The sequence below is a fragment of the Pan troglodytes genome, chromosome 6 (genome assembly GCF_028858775.2).
Source record: "Pan troglodytes isolate AG18354 chromosome 6, NHGRI_mPanTro3-v2.0_pri, whole genome shotgun sequence".
NCBI lineage: Eukaryota > Metazoa > Chordata > Mammalia > Primates > Hominidae > Pan > Pan troglodytes.
This window is the reverse complement of record NC_072404.2, coordinates 165,367,128-165,380,812: the sequence shown is the minus strand read 5'-3', so window position 1 is coordinate 165,380,812 and position 13,685 is coordinate 165,367,128. Positions and strand designations below refer to the sequence as shown.

General features: G+C 43.0%; 1 long non-coding RNA gene across 1 annotated transcript; it reads left to right on the top strand.

Annotated features, from left to right (window-relative positions):
- Window positions 1-674: 674 nt before the first annotated feature.
- Window positions 675-8,228, top strand: LOC134810592 (uncharacterized). Its single transcript, XR_010159056.1, has 3 exons — window positions 675-787; window positions 2,267-2,398; window positions 8,017-8,228. It is a non-coding gene; the product is annotated as an uncharacterized LOC134810592 (long non-coding RNA).
- The last annotated feature ends 5,457 nt before the right edge of the window (window positions 8,229-13,685 follow it).

Here is a 13,685-nt window from a genome sequence, read left to right as displayed (position 1 = left end):
GTATAAAAGAGTGAAGTTTCTTTTTGTCTTTGCCGTCTCTTAGTGGGTTTCCTGTAATGTGCATCTCACTCTGGTTTAATGGTTATTCAAGAATAAAGCCTTTATATCTCTTCTATTCTTGTGGAGAGGTTTTCTGGGTTAACAGGACATTTTGTTTTTAATTGTATTTCCCCACCGTAATATCCACACCTCAAAATTCTTAGCTTAATCACATGTGCAAAGTGCCTTTTGCCATGCAGGGTCATAATTCACAGGTTCCAGAGATTAGGACCTGGATATCTTTGGGGCTCTTTGGGGCCCTTTTTTGAGCCTACGAAGCCCCTTCGCCTACCCCATCACCTTCTAGCCCCTACTCAGCTATATTGTTCATAGCATTCTCACCTACCTGAAATTACTGATTCATTTATTCACTTGGACAGTTTTTGTCTAGTTCCCACCACAATAGAAGCCACGCGAAGGCAGGGATTTGGCCTGTATTTTCACCACAATATAGCCAGTCTCTAGAAAGGTGTCTGTCCCATGGTACATATTCAGTAAGTGTTTATGGTTAAAATGAATGAGCAAATCTAAGCGCAATCCCATGGTTAAGCTAATTTGATTAGACCACACTGAATTGCCAATGCATTATACAGCAGGGTGAACCAATTTTTTTTTTTTTTTTTTTTTTTTTAAAGAGACAGTGTCTCACAATGTTACCTGGGCTGGACTTGAACTCCCGGACTCAAGCATTCCTCCAGCCTCAGCCTCCTGAGTAGCTGGGACTACAGGCAAGAGTCCCCCGTACCCAGTATGTATGTGAACCAATTGTTAGCAGTAAATTTCAAACTGTTTTCCCTTGGCTGCTGCTTGGCAAGCAGGTGATGAGAGTCTGGTAGAACCTGCAGTGAGAGGAAATACCACCTTTTCTTAGAGAACGATTTAAATCGGCATATAAGTGAGGCAAAGAACAAAAACTTGGAAGAAAGGTTGTTTATAATTCTCTTCCTTGAAGGATTGCTTATAGCTAGCAGGGCCTTAAATATACGCTTTTTTCAGGAACAGTATTCCAGTTAGGATAACTGGAACGCAGGAACCTTTAGGGCGCCTCTTACGCCAAGGAGGACACGATGTGGTGAGTCACCTGCTGGTGGGAGGAAGGCGCTCCGCTCCTTGCTGACCACTCTTACCACTGTGCCTCTTGGTGATTTGGTCTTGGGGACTGCACACTGCCAGCAACAATCTGCAACAAATCGTCTTGGTGCCTCAGTCAAGACAGGACATGCTCCACTTTAATTAGAAATTTGCTGTGTTACTGTTTTAAGGTCAAATGTCATTTATGATTACAATAGTGTGTCTCTTTCTACTCCAAACTGGTATCAGGTTTTATCTTCAACTTCAGTCAGAAGATGAATTTAGAGCCCAGGTGTACCTGTTCTTGGGTTTAACATCTGCTAACATCCAAGCTTCATTTGGAAATGCAAGGAGATTCTGAACAGACTCTGCTAAGTCTGTGATGCGGCAGAAGCAGGCGTGTTGTCAAGCAGTAGTTTCCTGTGGGTGGCATGTAGGGGGGGCAGTTTATGAGCCATCTGTGCACATTTGCCAAATCACTGAAATACCACCGCTAACCTCGGCTCACTCCTGCCCAGACCCCTTTCACATGAAACCACTCGGTGACTTGGAGGAATCAGAGTGTAGACCTGGCTTCAACTCTTTACCCTCTCATCTGCTTCCACGACCGAATCCGGGTCATGGTTCAACTTGGTGTCTTCAGAGTTGGCCAGGAAAGTCCCAGATGCCTCCTAACTGGGTTGCCTTCACTTTCTTAAAACAGGAGAAGAGAATATCCTCTTAACGGGATTTAAGAAGGTTTATCTTTGGAAATTATTAGCAATTAAAACAATGTCACATGTTTACTACATAATGTTCTCTTAAATTACTACATTCTATAAATAATATACTAAATTAAATTTTAATATACTAAATCTTAGTATATTATTAAATATACTATATTATGTGTAATATAATATACAATATATTATTGATATATTCAAAATACATTAAAATTAATATTAAAAAGAACACTTGAAAAACATTTAATTTCACAGCATCTAAACTACCCTAAGTGCCTTCCACTGGCTAAGATTCCACTCATTTTCTATGGCCTGAGCTGGTTTACGGTTCTAACAAATAGGCACATGGCATATAAAACCAGTGCAACAAATTGGCATGATTTCTGGTTAGAATGAAATTAGAAGTTCTTTTTACTTTTTAATATTTTTTAAAGGCAGTCAAATTTAGCAGTGGAAGATTGTATACCAACTTTAGTGACACTAATGCGAATCAGTCCTGATAACTCAGTACCAGCCAAGAAGTTCTGAGGATGAAACCACAAATCAACACGGGATGATGGAAGTAGGTAAGAAAAATAATTCCACAGCATTGTTACTTGAAAAACTATAGAACCCCCTAAGTTTAAAGAGCAACGGACATGGGTTGTGCTCGGCATCTCCATCTAGTGGTAGTTTTTTTGTTGGTTGTTTTGTTTTTGTTTTTTTTTTTTGAGACAGGGTCTCACTTGCCTTGCCCTGGGGTACAGTGGTGCAGTCATAGGCTGGGGTGCAGTGGTGCACTCATAGCTCACTGTAGCCTCCAATTCATGGGCTGGGATCCTCCTGCCTCAGCCTCCCAAGTAGAATGCACCACTATGCCCAGCTAAGCTTTTTTTTTTTTTTCAGAGATGGAGGTCTTAACTATGTTGCTGAGGCTGGTCTCGAACTCCTGGTTTCAAGTAATACTCCCGCCTTGGCCTCCCAAAGTGCTGGGATTATAGGTGTGAGCCACAAGCCCTGTTTATAGCAGTGTTCATCCATTCATCAGGGCAGAGTCCTTATGACCTAAACACCTCCCATTAGGCCCTAACTCCCAACGCAGTTGCATTGGAAATTAAATTTCCAACACATGAACTTTAGAGGACACAGACCATAGCTGGGTTTGAACATCTGAATTTGGGAAGGATATAGTTATGGGCTAAATTATGTCCTCTCCCCAAAAATTGTGTGTGTGCATATATATATATATATATAAATGTAGTAATTTGTCTTTCTAAGTAACTCATAGACTCTAGTTAAACATGGTGGATTAGATACATATGTTTATCCCCACCCACTCCTGTCGCATTTGCCGTGGTGGACTCAGCTTGTGCACTAGGCCTCAACAGACCGCACCAAAATGGAGTCATTCATGATAAATGTGACATAATCAAACTGAAACTTCAAGGAAGCAGATAGTTCCTAAGACAGACCAGGTTTTGTTTTTCTATTGTAAACAGGAGATTCCAGCACAAGGAGGTCCCCTATACTCTCACCTTTACCCACCTTAGAAAACCCACTGTTCTACGATTTCCCAGTAGGATTTGGGACCAAATAAGTACATTTATGATGGTGACAGGGTGACATTGATGCCTAAAGTTTTGAGACGTTGACTAAAGAGGGAAAATCATTAAGTTTAGCCCAAAGCTGCCTCCTTATGTGTTTTAAGTTCGGCCTAAAGGTTTCTCCTCCCTAGTGAACAGTGAGCTAACTGGATGTGTAAGCAAACGATAACCTACTCTTGTGCCAAACACCAAGTTTCAGCCAATCAAAGGCAACCAACTGTTCAAACCAGGTTCACATGAGGCAAACTCGAAGCTGCAACCAATCGGGCTGCTTCTGTGCCTCACTTCTGTTTTCTTTCTGTCACTTTCCTTTTTCTGTCCATAAATCTTTGGCCACATGGCAGCTCCAGTCTCTCTGAACCTATTGTGGTTCAGGGGCCACTGGATTCACAAATTGTTCTTTGCTCAGTTAGCTCTGTTAAATTTAATTTATCTAAGGCTTCCCTTCTTTTCTTTTTTTTTTTTCTTTTTTTTGAGATGGGGTTTCGCTTTGCTGCCCAGGCTGAAGTGCAGTGGTGTGATCACAGCTCACTGCAGCCTCAATCTCCCGACCTTAAGTGATCCTCCCACCTCAGCCTCCTGAGTAGCTAGAACTACAAGCATGCGCCACCACGCTCAGCTAGTTTTGAAAAAAAAATTTGTTTTGAGACAGAGTCTCGCTCTGTCGCCCAGGCTGGAGTGCACTGGTGCGGTCTCGGCTCACTGCAACCTCCACCTTGGGTTCAAGCGATTCTCCTGCCTCAGCCTCCTGAGGCACATGCCTCAGCTGGGATTACAGGCACGTGCCACCACACCAGGCTAATTTTTTTTACTTTTAGTAGAGACAGGGTTTCATCATGTTGGCCAGGCTGGTCTTGAACTCCTGACCTCGTGATCCGCCCGCCTTGGCCTCCCAAAGTGCTGGGATTACAGGTGTGAGCCACCGTGCCCAGCCTGAAAAATTGTTTGTAGAGATGGGGTCTCACTATGTCGCCCAGAGTGGTCTCCCGCCTCGGACTCCCACAGTGTTGGGATTGCAGTGCAAGCCACGGTGCCTGGCCAAGTTTTTCTTTTAACTCTCCTAAAACCCCATTAAGACAATAGCAAAGGAATAAAAACATATAAATTCACAAGGAGAAAGATGGTGGGGAAGCAATGGTGGTAACAGACTGAGCAGAGCAGAGTCCCTGCAGTGGGGTGTGGCAGGGGGTAAGAGAATTGAATTGATTGAACCCTGAAAAGGCTCTGAACCAAGAGACACAAGGTGCAGGAGAGACGGATGAAGCTGGGGACACTGGAGAATGCCCCCTCAAATGCTCCACCACTGCAGGAGGCCAGAGTGTACTCTGCAGGAATGGAACAGGTAAGGGCAAAAGGGTCATACAGGGAGGTAAAGTCAAAGTCTCTGTGCTAAATGGTGGCTCTCAGCCTCCTGACCCCACTTGGCCTCCAGAACACAAACAGCCTGGTGGTGACAAAAGCTCTGAGGATTCTTTTTTGGAAAGACTGTACAGGCCCAAAGAAAAGACATGCAGGTAATACTGACATTTGGGATCATTTAAATAAACAAAAAATCAGCCTCACTGCATGATCACCCTGCAACACAGCCCACCAATTAACAGGGCCCCACCTTCCTATGAAGCTTTCAATCAGGCTTTTTAGGAATGATTCCAACGTGAGAGACCAAAACCACAGCTGAAATAAGGAGATGAATGGAACTTTAAAAAAGAAATCCTATATTTATACGATGGTATTTTAAAACTAGGAATAAGCTCCTAAAACGGAAAGAGCTAGGCCAGGCGCGGTGGCTCACGCCCATAATCCCAGCCCTTTGGGAGGCCGAGACGTGTGGATCACCTGAGGTCAGGAGTTCGAGACCAGCCTGGCCAACACAGTGAAACCCCATCTCTACTAAAAATACAAAAATTATCCAGGCATGGTGGCGCAGGCCTGTAATCCCAGCTACTTGAGAGGCTGAGGCACAAGAATCACTTGAACCCACGAGGCGGAGCTTTCAGTGAGCCAAGGTCGCGTCACTGCACTCCAGCCTGGGCACCAGAGAAAGACTCCCTCTCAAAAAAGAAAAAAAAGAATTCTAGAAAGAGAAATTGGAGAGAAGGAGATTGTCAATGAAATAACATAAAGACATATCCTCCAGCTAGAGAACATGAAAGTGCTAACTGAGAAACTGTCAATGAAATAACATGGAAATACATCCTGGAGCTAGGGAGCAGGAGAGTGCAAACTGAGGAAGCTCACGGTTGCGGAGATGAGGAACAGCATGGGACAATGTACAGACAGGCCCCTCCCAATCAAAGGGCCAGGAATCAGAACACCTGACTTCCCTCCAGAAGCCCCAGATGCTGGAAGACAGTACAGCTGGCAAAATCCCAAGGGAAGATGATTTTTCAACCTAGAATCTTACCCACGAAGGATACATATATATATATATGCATGTATGTATTTTTTTTTCAAGACGGAGTTTCACCCTGTCACCCAGGCTGGAGTGAAGTGTGGCACCATCTCAGCTCACTGCAACATCTGCCTCCCAGGTTCAAGCGAGTCTTCTGCCTCAGCCTCCCAAGTATCTGGGATTACAGGTGTGCACCACCATGCCTGGCTAATTTTTGTATTTTTAGTAGAGACGGTGTTTCATGATGTTGGCCAGGCTGGTCTTGAACTGCTGACCTCAAGTGATCCACTCGCCTCAGCCTCCCAAAGTGCTGGGATTACAAGCGTGAGCCCCCACACCCAACAAAGGCTATAATTTAAACATAAGGTAGAATAAAGATATTTTCAGACATGCAAACGTGAGCATGTATTCCTTTGATGAAAATAAAAATTAATTTTTATTAAATTAACATACACACATGTTAAAAACAAAAAACAAAAAAACTCGGCCGGGCGCGGTGGCTCACGCCTGTAATCCCAGCACTTTGAGAGGCTGAGGCGGGCGGATCACAAGGTCAGGAGATCGAGACCATATGGCTAACATGGTGAAACCCCGTCTCTACTAAAAGATACAAAAAAATTAGCCAGGCATGGTGGCGGGCGCCTGTAGTCCCAGCTACTCAGGAGGCTGAGGAAGGGGAATGGCGTGAACCCGGGAGGCGGAGCTTGCAGTGAGCTTGCAGTGAGATCGCGCCACCGCACTCCAGCCTGGGTGACAGAGCGGGACTCCGTCTCAAAAACCAAACCAAAACAAACAAACAAAAAAACTCAAGCATTTCAAAAGGAAGTAAAAAATAATTTCAACGATAAGACATTCTGGGAAAGGAAAAACTACGGAAACAGTAAAAAGACCAGTGTTTGCCAGGGTTTTGGGGACAGAGAGAGATGAATAAATAGGTGGAGCACAGAGGATTTTTAGGAGGGTGAAATCATTTCCTATGATACTGTAATGGTGGATACACCTCATTGTGGAATGTGCTACAGGGACCAAACTCTAATGTAAACTGTACTTCAGGTAATAATAATCTATCAATATTGGTTCATCAATTTTAACAAATTTACCAAACTAATGCAAAATGTTAATAATAAGAGAAACTGGGAGGGCAGTGGGGGAACGGGGAACCCTCTGTACTTTGTGCAGTTTATTCGTAAACTTAAAACAGCAGTAAAAAATAAAGTCTATTTTAAAAAGAGAAAAAAAGGACATGAAAGTTTCCTCCTCCCTGTAGTCCTCCAGTTAGCCTTGCTAGAGTCTGCTGTTCTTGCAAGTTCCTTGTAAATCTTTCCAGAATTACTCAATGCGATGTGCAAGCATGTGCGTACATTCCTATTTTTTACACAAATTGAAACATAGCACATTGCATATGTGGCTTTATATCTTTCTTTCTTTTTTATTTTTTAGAGATGGAGTCTCGCTATGTTGCCCAGACTAGAGTGCAGCAGCTATTCACAGGGGTGGTCATAGCACACAACAGCCTTAAGTCCTGGGCTTCAAGCCATCCCCCCGCCTGTCTCCAAAAGTGCTGTAATTACAGGTGTGAGCCACCATGCCCAGCCTAAGCTGATTTTTTTTTTTTAATCATGGAGAAACGTTTGATAGTCATGAAGTCAAATTCATCAATCATTTCTCTTATGGCATTGGGTTTTGTATTATACTTCCCCAGTAAGAAGTTATTAAGCAAACAAATGAATAAAATCCTCAAGTTGTCATCTGGTACATTTAATTTCATTCATCTGGAATTTATTATAGTGTAAAAAGCGAGGCAGGAACCAACATTCATCATTTTCCTCCACAAGGCTAGCCGTATATTCCAACACCATTTATTGGCTAATGCATCTTTTTCCTAAAGATTTGAAATGCCACCTTTATCACATATTAAATTCCCATATGTATTTGGATTTATGTCTGAGGTTTCTATTCTGTTCCATTTTTTTGTCTATTCATTTGCTAATATCACTGTTTTCATTTTAGATTATTAATGCATTTTAACATCAAATAGGCTATCTGGACATCTAAGGGGTCAACATTATTTTTATCTTCATACTTCTGTTTATTCTTGCTTGTTTATTTTTCCATATACATGTTAGAATCAATTGTCTTTCCTTGTTAAATTTAAATATTAGTTTAGGAATGATTTACATTTTTATTTATTTTATTTTTTCCTTTTCAGACAGAGTTTCACTCTTGTTGCCCAGACTGGAGTGCAATGGCGTGATCTCAGCTGATCGCAATCTCCGCCTCCCAGGTTCAAGCAATTCTCCTGTCTCAGCCTCCCAAATAGCTGGGATTACAGGTATGGGCCACCACACCTGGCTAATTTTGTACTTTTAGTAGAGGCAGGGTTTCTCCATGTTGGTCAGGCTGGTCTCCAACTTCCCATCTCAGGCGATCCACTTTTCTTGTTAAATGTATATATTAGTTTAGGAATGATTTACATTTTTATGATTTTTTTTTTTTTTTTTTTTTTTTTCCTTTTGAGACAGAGTTTCAGCCTTGTTGCCCAGACTGGAGTGCAATGGCGTGATCTCAGCTCACTGCAACCTGCGCCTGCCAGGTTCAAGCAGTTCTCCTGTCTCAGCCTCCCAAAGTGCTGGGATTACAGGTATGAGCCACTGCACCTGGCCACATTTTATGATTTGATTCTATCTATTTAGTCAAGGTTTCTTTCATATACCTTAATATTATGTTAAGTTTTTAAATATTCTTTTTGTTGTTGTTAGTTTTTTTAAATAGTCTTTGTATTTTTTTACTAAGTTCATTCCTAAGAACTTAACCTTTTTTTATTATTGTAAATGGGGTTTTAAAAAACTATATTTTCAGCCAGGCACTGGCCTCCCCAACACTTTGGGAGGCCAGGGAAGGCAGATTATTTGAGCCCAGGAGTTTGAGACCAGCTTGGGCAACATGGTGAAACTTCATCACTGCACAAAATAGAAAAAAAAAAATTAGTTGGGCGTGGTGGTGCACACCTGTAGTCCCAGCTATCTGGAAGGCTGAGGTGGGAGGATCACCTGAGCCTGGGAGGTTGAGGCTGCAGTGAGCCATGAACACATCTCACTGCATTCCTGCCTGGGCAACAGAGTGAGACCTTGTCTCAAATATATATATATACACATATATATTTTTTCCAAATATATTCATGTTAGAAAACCTACTGATTTTGTATATTAATCCCATTTCCTATCACTTATTATTTTATTGTTTCCAGTAATTTATTCCTGTTAGTTCTCTTGGATTTGGAAGGTACACAGTCCTACCATTTGCAAATAAGGATACTTTTCTCACTATTTTTCTTTTTTTTTTTTTTTGAGACAGAGTCTTGCTCTGTCTCCCAGGCTGGAGTGCAACGGCACGATCTTGGCTCACTGCAAGCTCCGCCCCCTGGGTTCACGCCATTCTCCTGCCTCATCCTCCCAAGTAGCTGGGACTACAGGCACCCGCCACCATGCCCAGCTAATTTTTTGTATTTTTAGTAGAGACGGGGTTTCACCATGTTAGCCAGGATGGTCTCGATCTCCTGACCTCATGATCCACCCACCTCGGCCTCCCAAAGTGCTGGGATTCCAGGCGTGAGCCACCGCGCCCGGCCTTTTTCTCACCATTTTTCAAAAGAAATTTTTAATCATTGATTTTTCATGTCTGCCCAATTACACTGGCTAGTGTTTCTTAAAAAATGTAAAATGATAATAGCAATAGAAGACATCCTTTTCTTGATCCTGAATTTGATGAGAATGTTTATTTTTCATCATTAAGTATGTTATACATATATATAATCATGTTAAGAAGGTACTCATAATCTATCTTATCAAGAGCTTTTATTTTTTAATTAGCAGAGGATATTAAATTTTCTCAAAGGTTTTTTCAGTATCTTTGGCAATGATTACATGGGGTTTTCTCTTCTTGACTGATTAATGTGATATATTAATGGATTTCCTGAATTTCCTCTTTTCTAATTTACATTTTTAGTTTTATTTGTTCTTTCCTTTTCCTTTCCATAAGTTTCATTGGTGGTTTTACTAGTTAACAATTAGCTTACTTTCATTTTGTCTTTCATTAGTAAAAAGAAAGGTATTTAATTGTACTTCTCAAAATACAGCTCATGGGTTCTAATATATAGTGTTTTCATTAATTTTCTTTGTTTGTTTGTTTATTTGTTTGAGACAGAGTTTCACTCTGTCCCCCAGGCTGGAGTGCAGTGGTGTGATCTCAGCTCACTGCAACCTCCGCCTTCCAGGTTCAAGTGATTCTTCTGCCTCAGCCTCCCAAGTAGCTGAGATTACAGGTGCCCACCACCATGCCTGGCTACATTATTGTTATTTTTAACAATTCTGCAACATGTTTTATTTCTTGTTTATGATCATGTTTATTTCTTCTTATTGATCCAATAATTATTTGAAAAAAGTATTTTGCTTCTTTTATTGCCAAGTTGTAGGATTTTTTGGTAAATTTTAGTTTTATTATTAATATCTTTTTAAATAATCAAGTTAATGACATATATAACAATCACATGCTGTGATTAAAAGTGGAACCTCAGGATTTCACATCAGAAAATGTCACTTTTCAAAGTCTTTTGAGGACCATCCTGAAAGATGGTAGATAGTAGCCATGGTTTCTGCACACAAGCTGTGGGCTTGCTCCTGGTAACAGACTGAAGTCTCATCATCAAAACATGGAAGCTGCAGCATATGGTCAGTTTCAGAACAATCCATGGGACAGAATTTGCTGTGCATCCCTCTTTATGTTCTGAAATTTACCTTTGATAAATGAGCAAAAGGAAAGGCATTTTCCAGATTGCAAAAAGAAAGGGGGAAAAATGAAAAACAAAGAACAGGAATGAGCAGTCAGTCTTCTGAAGCGGAGAGTCCCAGGCCTCACCGCCAGTCTCCTGCCCCAGACCTCCCTGGGTGGCACACGCCTGCCTGCATCCAACCCTACAGTTTGCTGCTTTCCCCTGCAGTGCCCCACTTACTGTCTGCTTTCCTGTTGATTACTCCTCTCTTCTCTAAGTAAGACACAGTACGACACACCTCTGTCTTAGTCCATTTGTGTTGCCACAACAGAATACCTGAGACTAGGTAATTTATAATGAGCAGGAGTTTATTTCTCTTGGTTCTGGAGGTTGGGAAGTCCAAGGCTGAAGGTCCAACATCTGGTGAGGGCCTTCTTGCTGCATCACCCCATGGTGTACGGGCAAAAGGAGGGCAAGACAGAGAGAGAGATTGAACTTGCAGCCTCAAACACTTTTATTTTTTATTTATTTATTTTATTTATTTATTTATTTTTTGAGACAGGATCTCACTTTGTCACCCAGGCTGGAGTGCAGTGGCGTGATCTTAACTCACTACAGCCTCAACCTCCTTGAGGTTCAAGGGATCCTCTTGCCTCAGCCCCCCAAGTAGCTGGGACTACCACTATGCCCAGCTAATTTTTTTTTTTTTTGTATTTTTTTTGTAGAGATGGGGTTTTACCATGTTGCCCAGGCTGGCCTTGAACTCCTAGGCTCAAGAGATCTGCCTGCCTCGGCTTCCCAAAGTGCTGGGATTACAGGCATGAGCCACAGCTTTATAATGGAATTAATCCTCTTATAAGCAGGGAGCCCTCGTGCTCTAAATACCTCTCATTAGGCCCCACCTCCCAACACTGTTGCACTGGGGATTACGTTTCCAAAACATAGGCTGGGCACACCGGCTCATGCCTGTAATCCCAGCACTTTGGGAGGCCAAGGCAGGCAGATCGCTTGAGACCAGGAGTTTGAGACCAGCCTGGCCAACATGGTGAAACCCCACCTCTACTAAAAATACCAAAATTAGCTGGGTGTGGTGGCGTGTGCCTGTAATCCCAGCTTCTCGAGAGGCTGAGGCAGGAGAATCACTTGAACCTGGGAGACGGAGTTTGCAGTGAGCCGCGATCACGCCACTGCACTTCAGCCTGGGCCACAGAGCGAGACTCTGCCAGAAAATAAAAAGGAGGGAGGGAGGGAGGGAGGAGGGAGGAGGGAGGAGGGAAGGAAAGAAGGAAGGAAGGAAGGAAGGAAGGAAGGAAGGAAGGAAGGAAGGAAGGAAGGAAGGAAGGGGAAGGGAAGGGAAGGAAGGAAGGAAAAAAGAGTTTCCAAAACAAGTTTTCTGGGGAGCACATTGAAACCACAGCACCCTCCCTGGCCCTGGCTTCTCCCTGGACCCACCAGCTCTACCTTATTCCTTCTTTCCCTCTGCCCTCCATGTGCTTCTACACTCACTCCACACTGAGACAGTTCTTGCTAAAGTCACCGCTGGCCTCGCTAGGTCCAGTGCTTTCTGGCATCATCTTCCTAAACCTCTGGGCACACACTGCCAGCCGTGCCTCCTCCTCCCAACATCCCCTTCCCCACCTCTGTGACACCACATGCTCCTGACCTGCCACTGAGCTCCTACCGGCTCATCTTCATCCACCCACCCCTCTTACTCCATGTTGGATCCCCTCCCAGTGAGGTCCTAACCTCTTCCCTCCTCACCCTCCTACCACCAGGGCCAGCTACTTCCTTCTCCAATCCCCAGTCTCATCTCTGCTCTGATCTCGATCTGCATGCAGATAACACAGTTTCCCATCTGTAGCCAGAGCTCCACCAGCCCTGTTCAGTCAACATCTCCACTGGCATGTTCCACAGACACCTCACACTTCTCTCCTCACTGCCCTCCTGAGTCTCTCTCTCCCTGAGGATCAAAACCATGTCTACAGCTGTTCAAGCCAGAAACCTGGGATTCACCCCTCTCTGTTGACCTCGACCCCAACATCTTATCAATCACCAAACCCTGGTGCTTTAGTCCTGAGGTATTTCTGGACTTTGTTTTCCCATCTTCACTGCCTCCAGTTTTGTCCCTGCCACATTCATCTCTCACCCGGACAATCACAATTATCTCCTGCTGAGATTTATTCCCTTTTATCCACTCTCCACACAGCAGCCAGAGTAAGCTTTCAGAAATGCTATTGGGACCAGGCACGGTGGCTCACACCTGTAATCTCAGCAGTTTGGAAAGGCAAGGTAGGAGGATCACTTGAGCTCAGAAGTTCAAGACCAGCCTGGGCAACAAAACAAAACCTCCTCTCTCCTGAAAAAAAAATAATAATAATAAAAACTAGCTGGGTGACGTGGTCCTGTAGTTCTAGCTACTGGGAGGCTGAGGCAGGAAGATCAATAGAGCCTAGAACATGGAGGCTGCAGTGAGCTCTGATTATGCCATTGCACTCCAGCCTGGGCAACAGAATAAGACTTTGTCTCAAAAAAAGAGAAAAGAAAAGAAGACAAAAGAAAAGCTGTTGCTTTGTTTTCTGATTTTAAAAGTATTAAGGCCAGGCACAGTGGCTCAAGCCTGTAATTTCAGCACTTTGAGAGTCCAAGGTGGGTGGATTGCTGAACCTAGGAGTTTGAGATCAGCCTGGGCAATGTGACAAAATCCTGTCTCTAGAAAAAAATACAAAAATTAGCCTAGGATGATGGCATGCACCTGTGGTCCAAGCTACTTGGGAGGCTGAGGTGGGAGGATCGCTTGAGCACGGGAGGTTGAGGCTGCAGTGAGCCATGATTGAGCCACTGCTCTCCAGCTTGAACGACAGAGCAAGACCCTGTCTCAAAAAAGTTTTTAAAGTTTTTTTATATTTTAATAGACAAATTATCCACAAGTTATAAAAATTTAAAAGTACAAAGGGAGTACAGTTTTCCTGCCTCTGTTTTCCCCAGCTGGACAGATCCTCTCCTCACAGGCAAACACTGTTATAAGTTTCTTGTTTTTCCCTTCTAGAAATATTCCATGCATTTACAAACACATAAATTTGTTCATTTTTAGTTTTAGTTTTTACTCACAT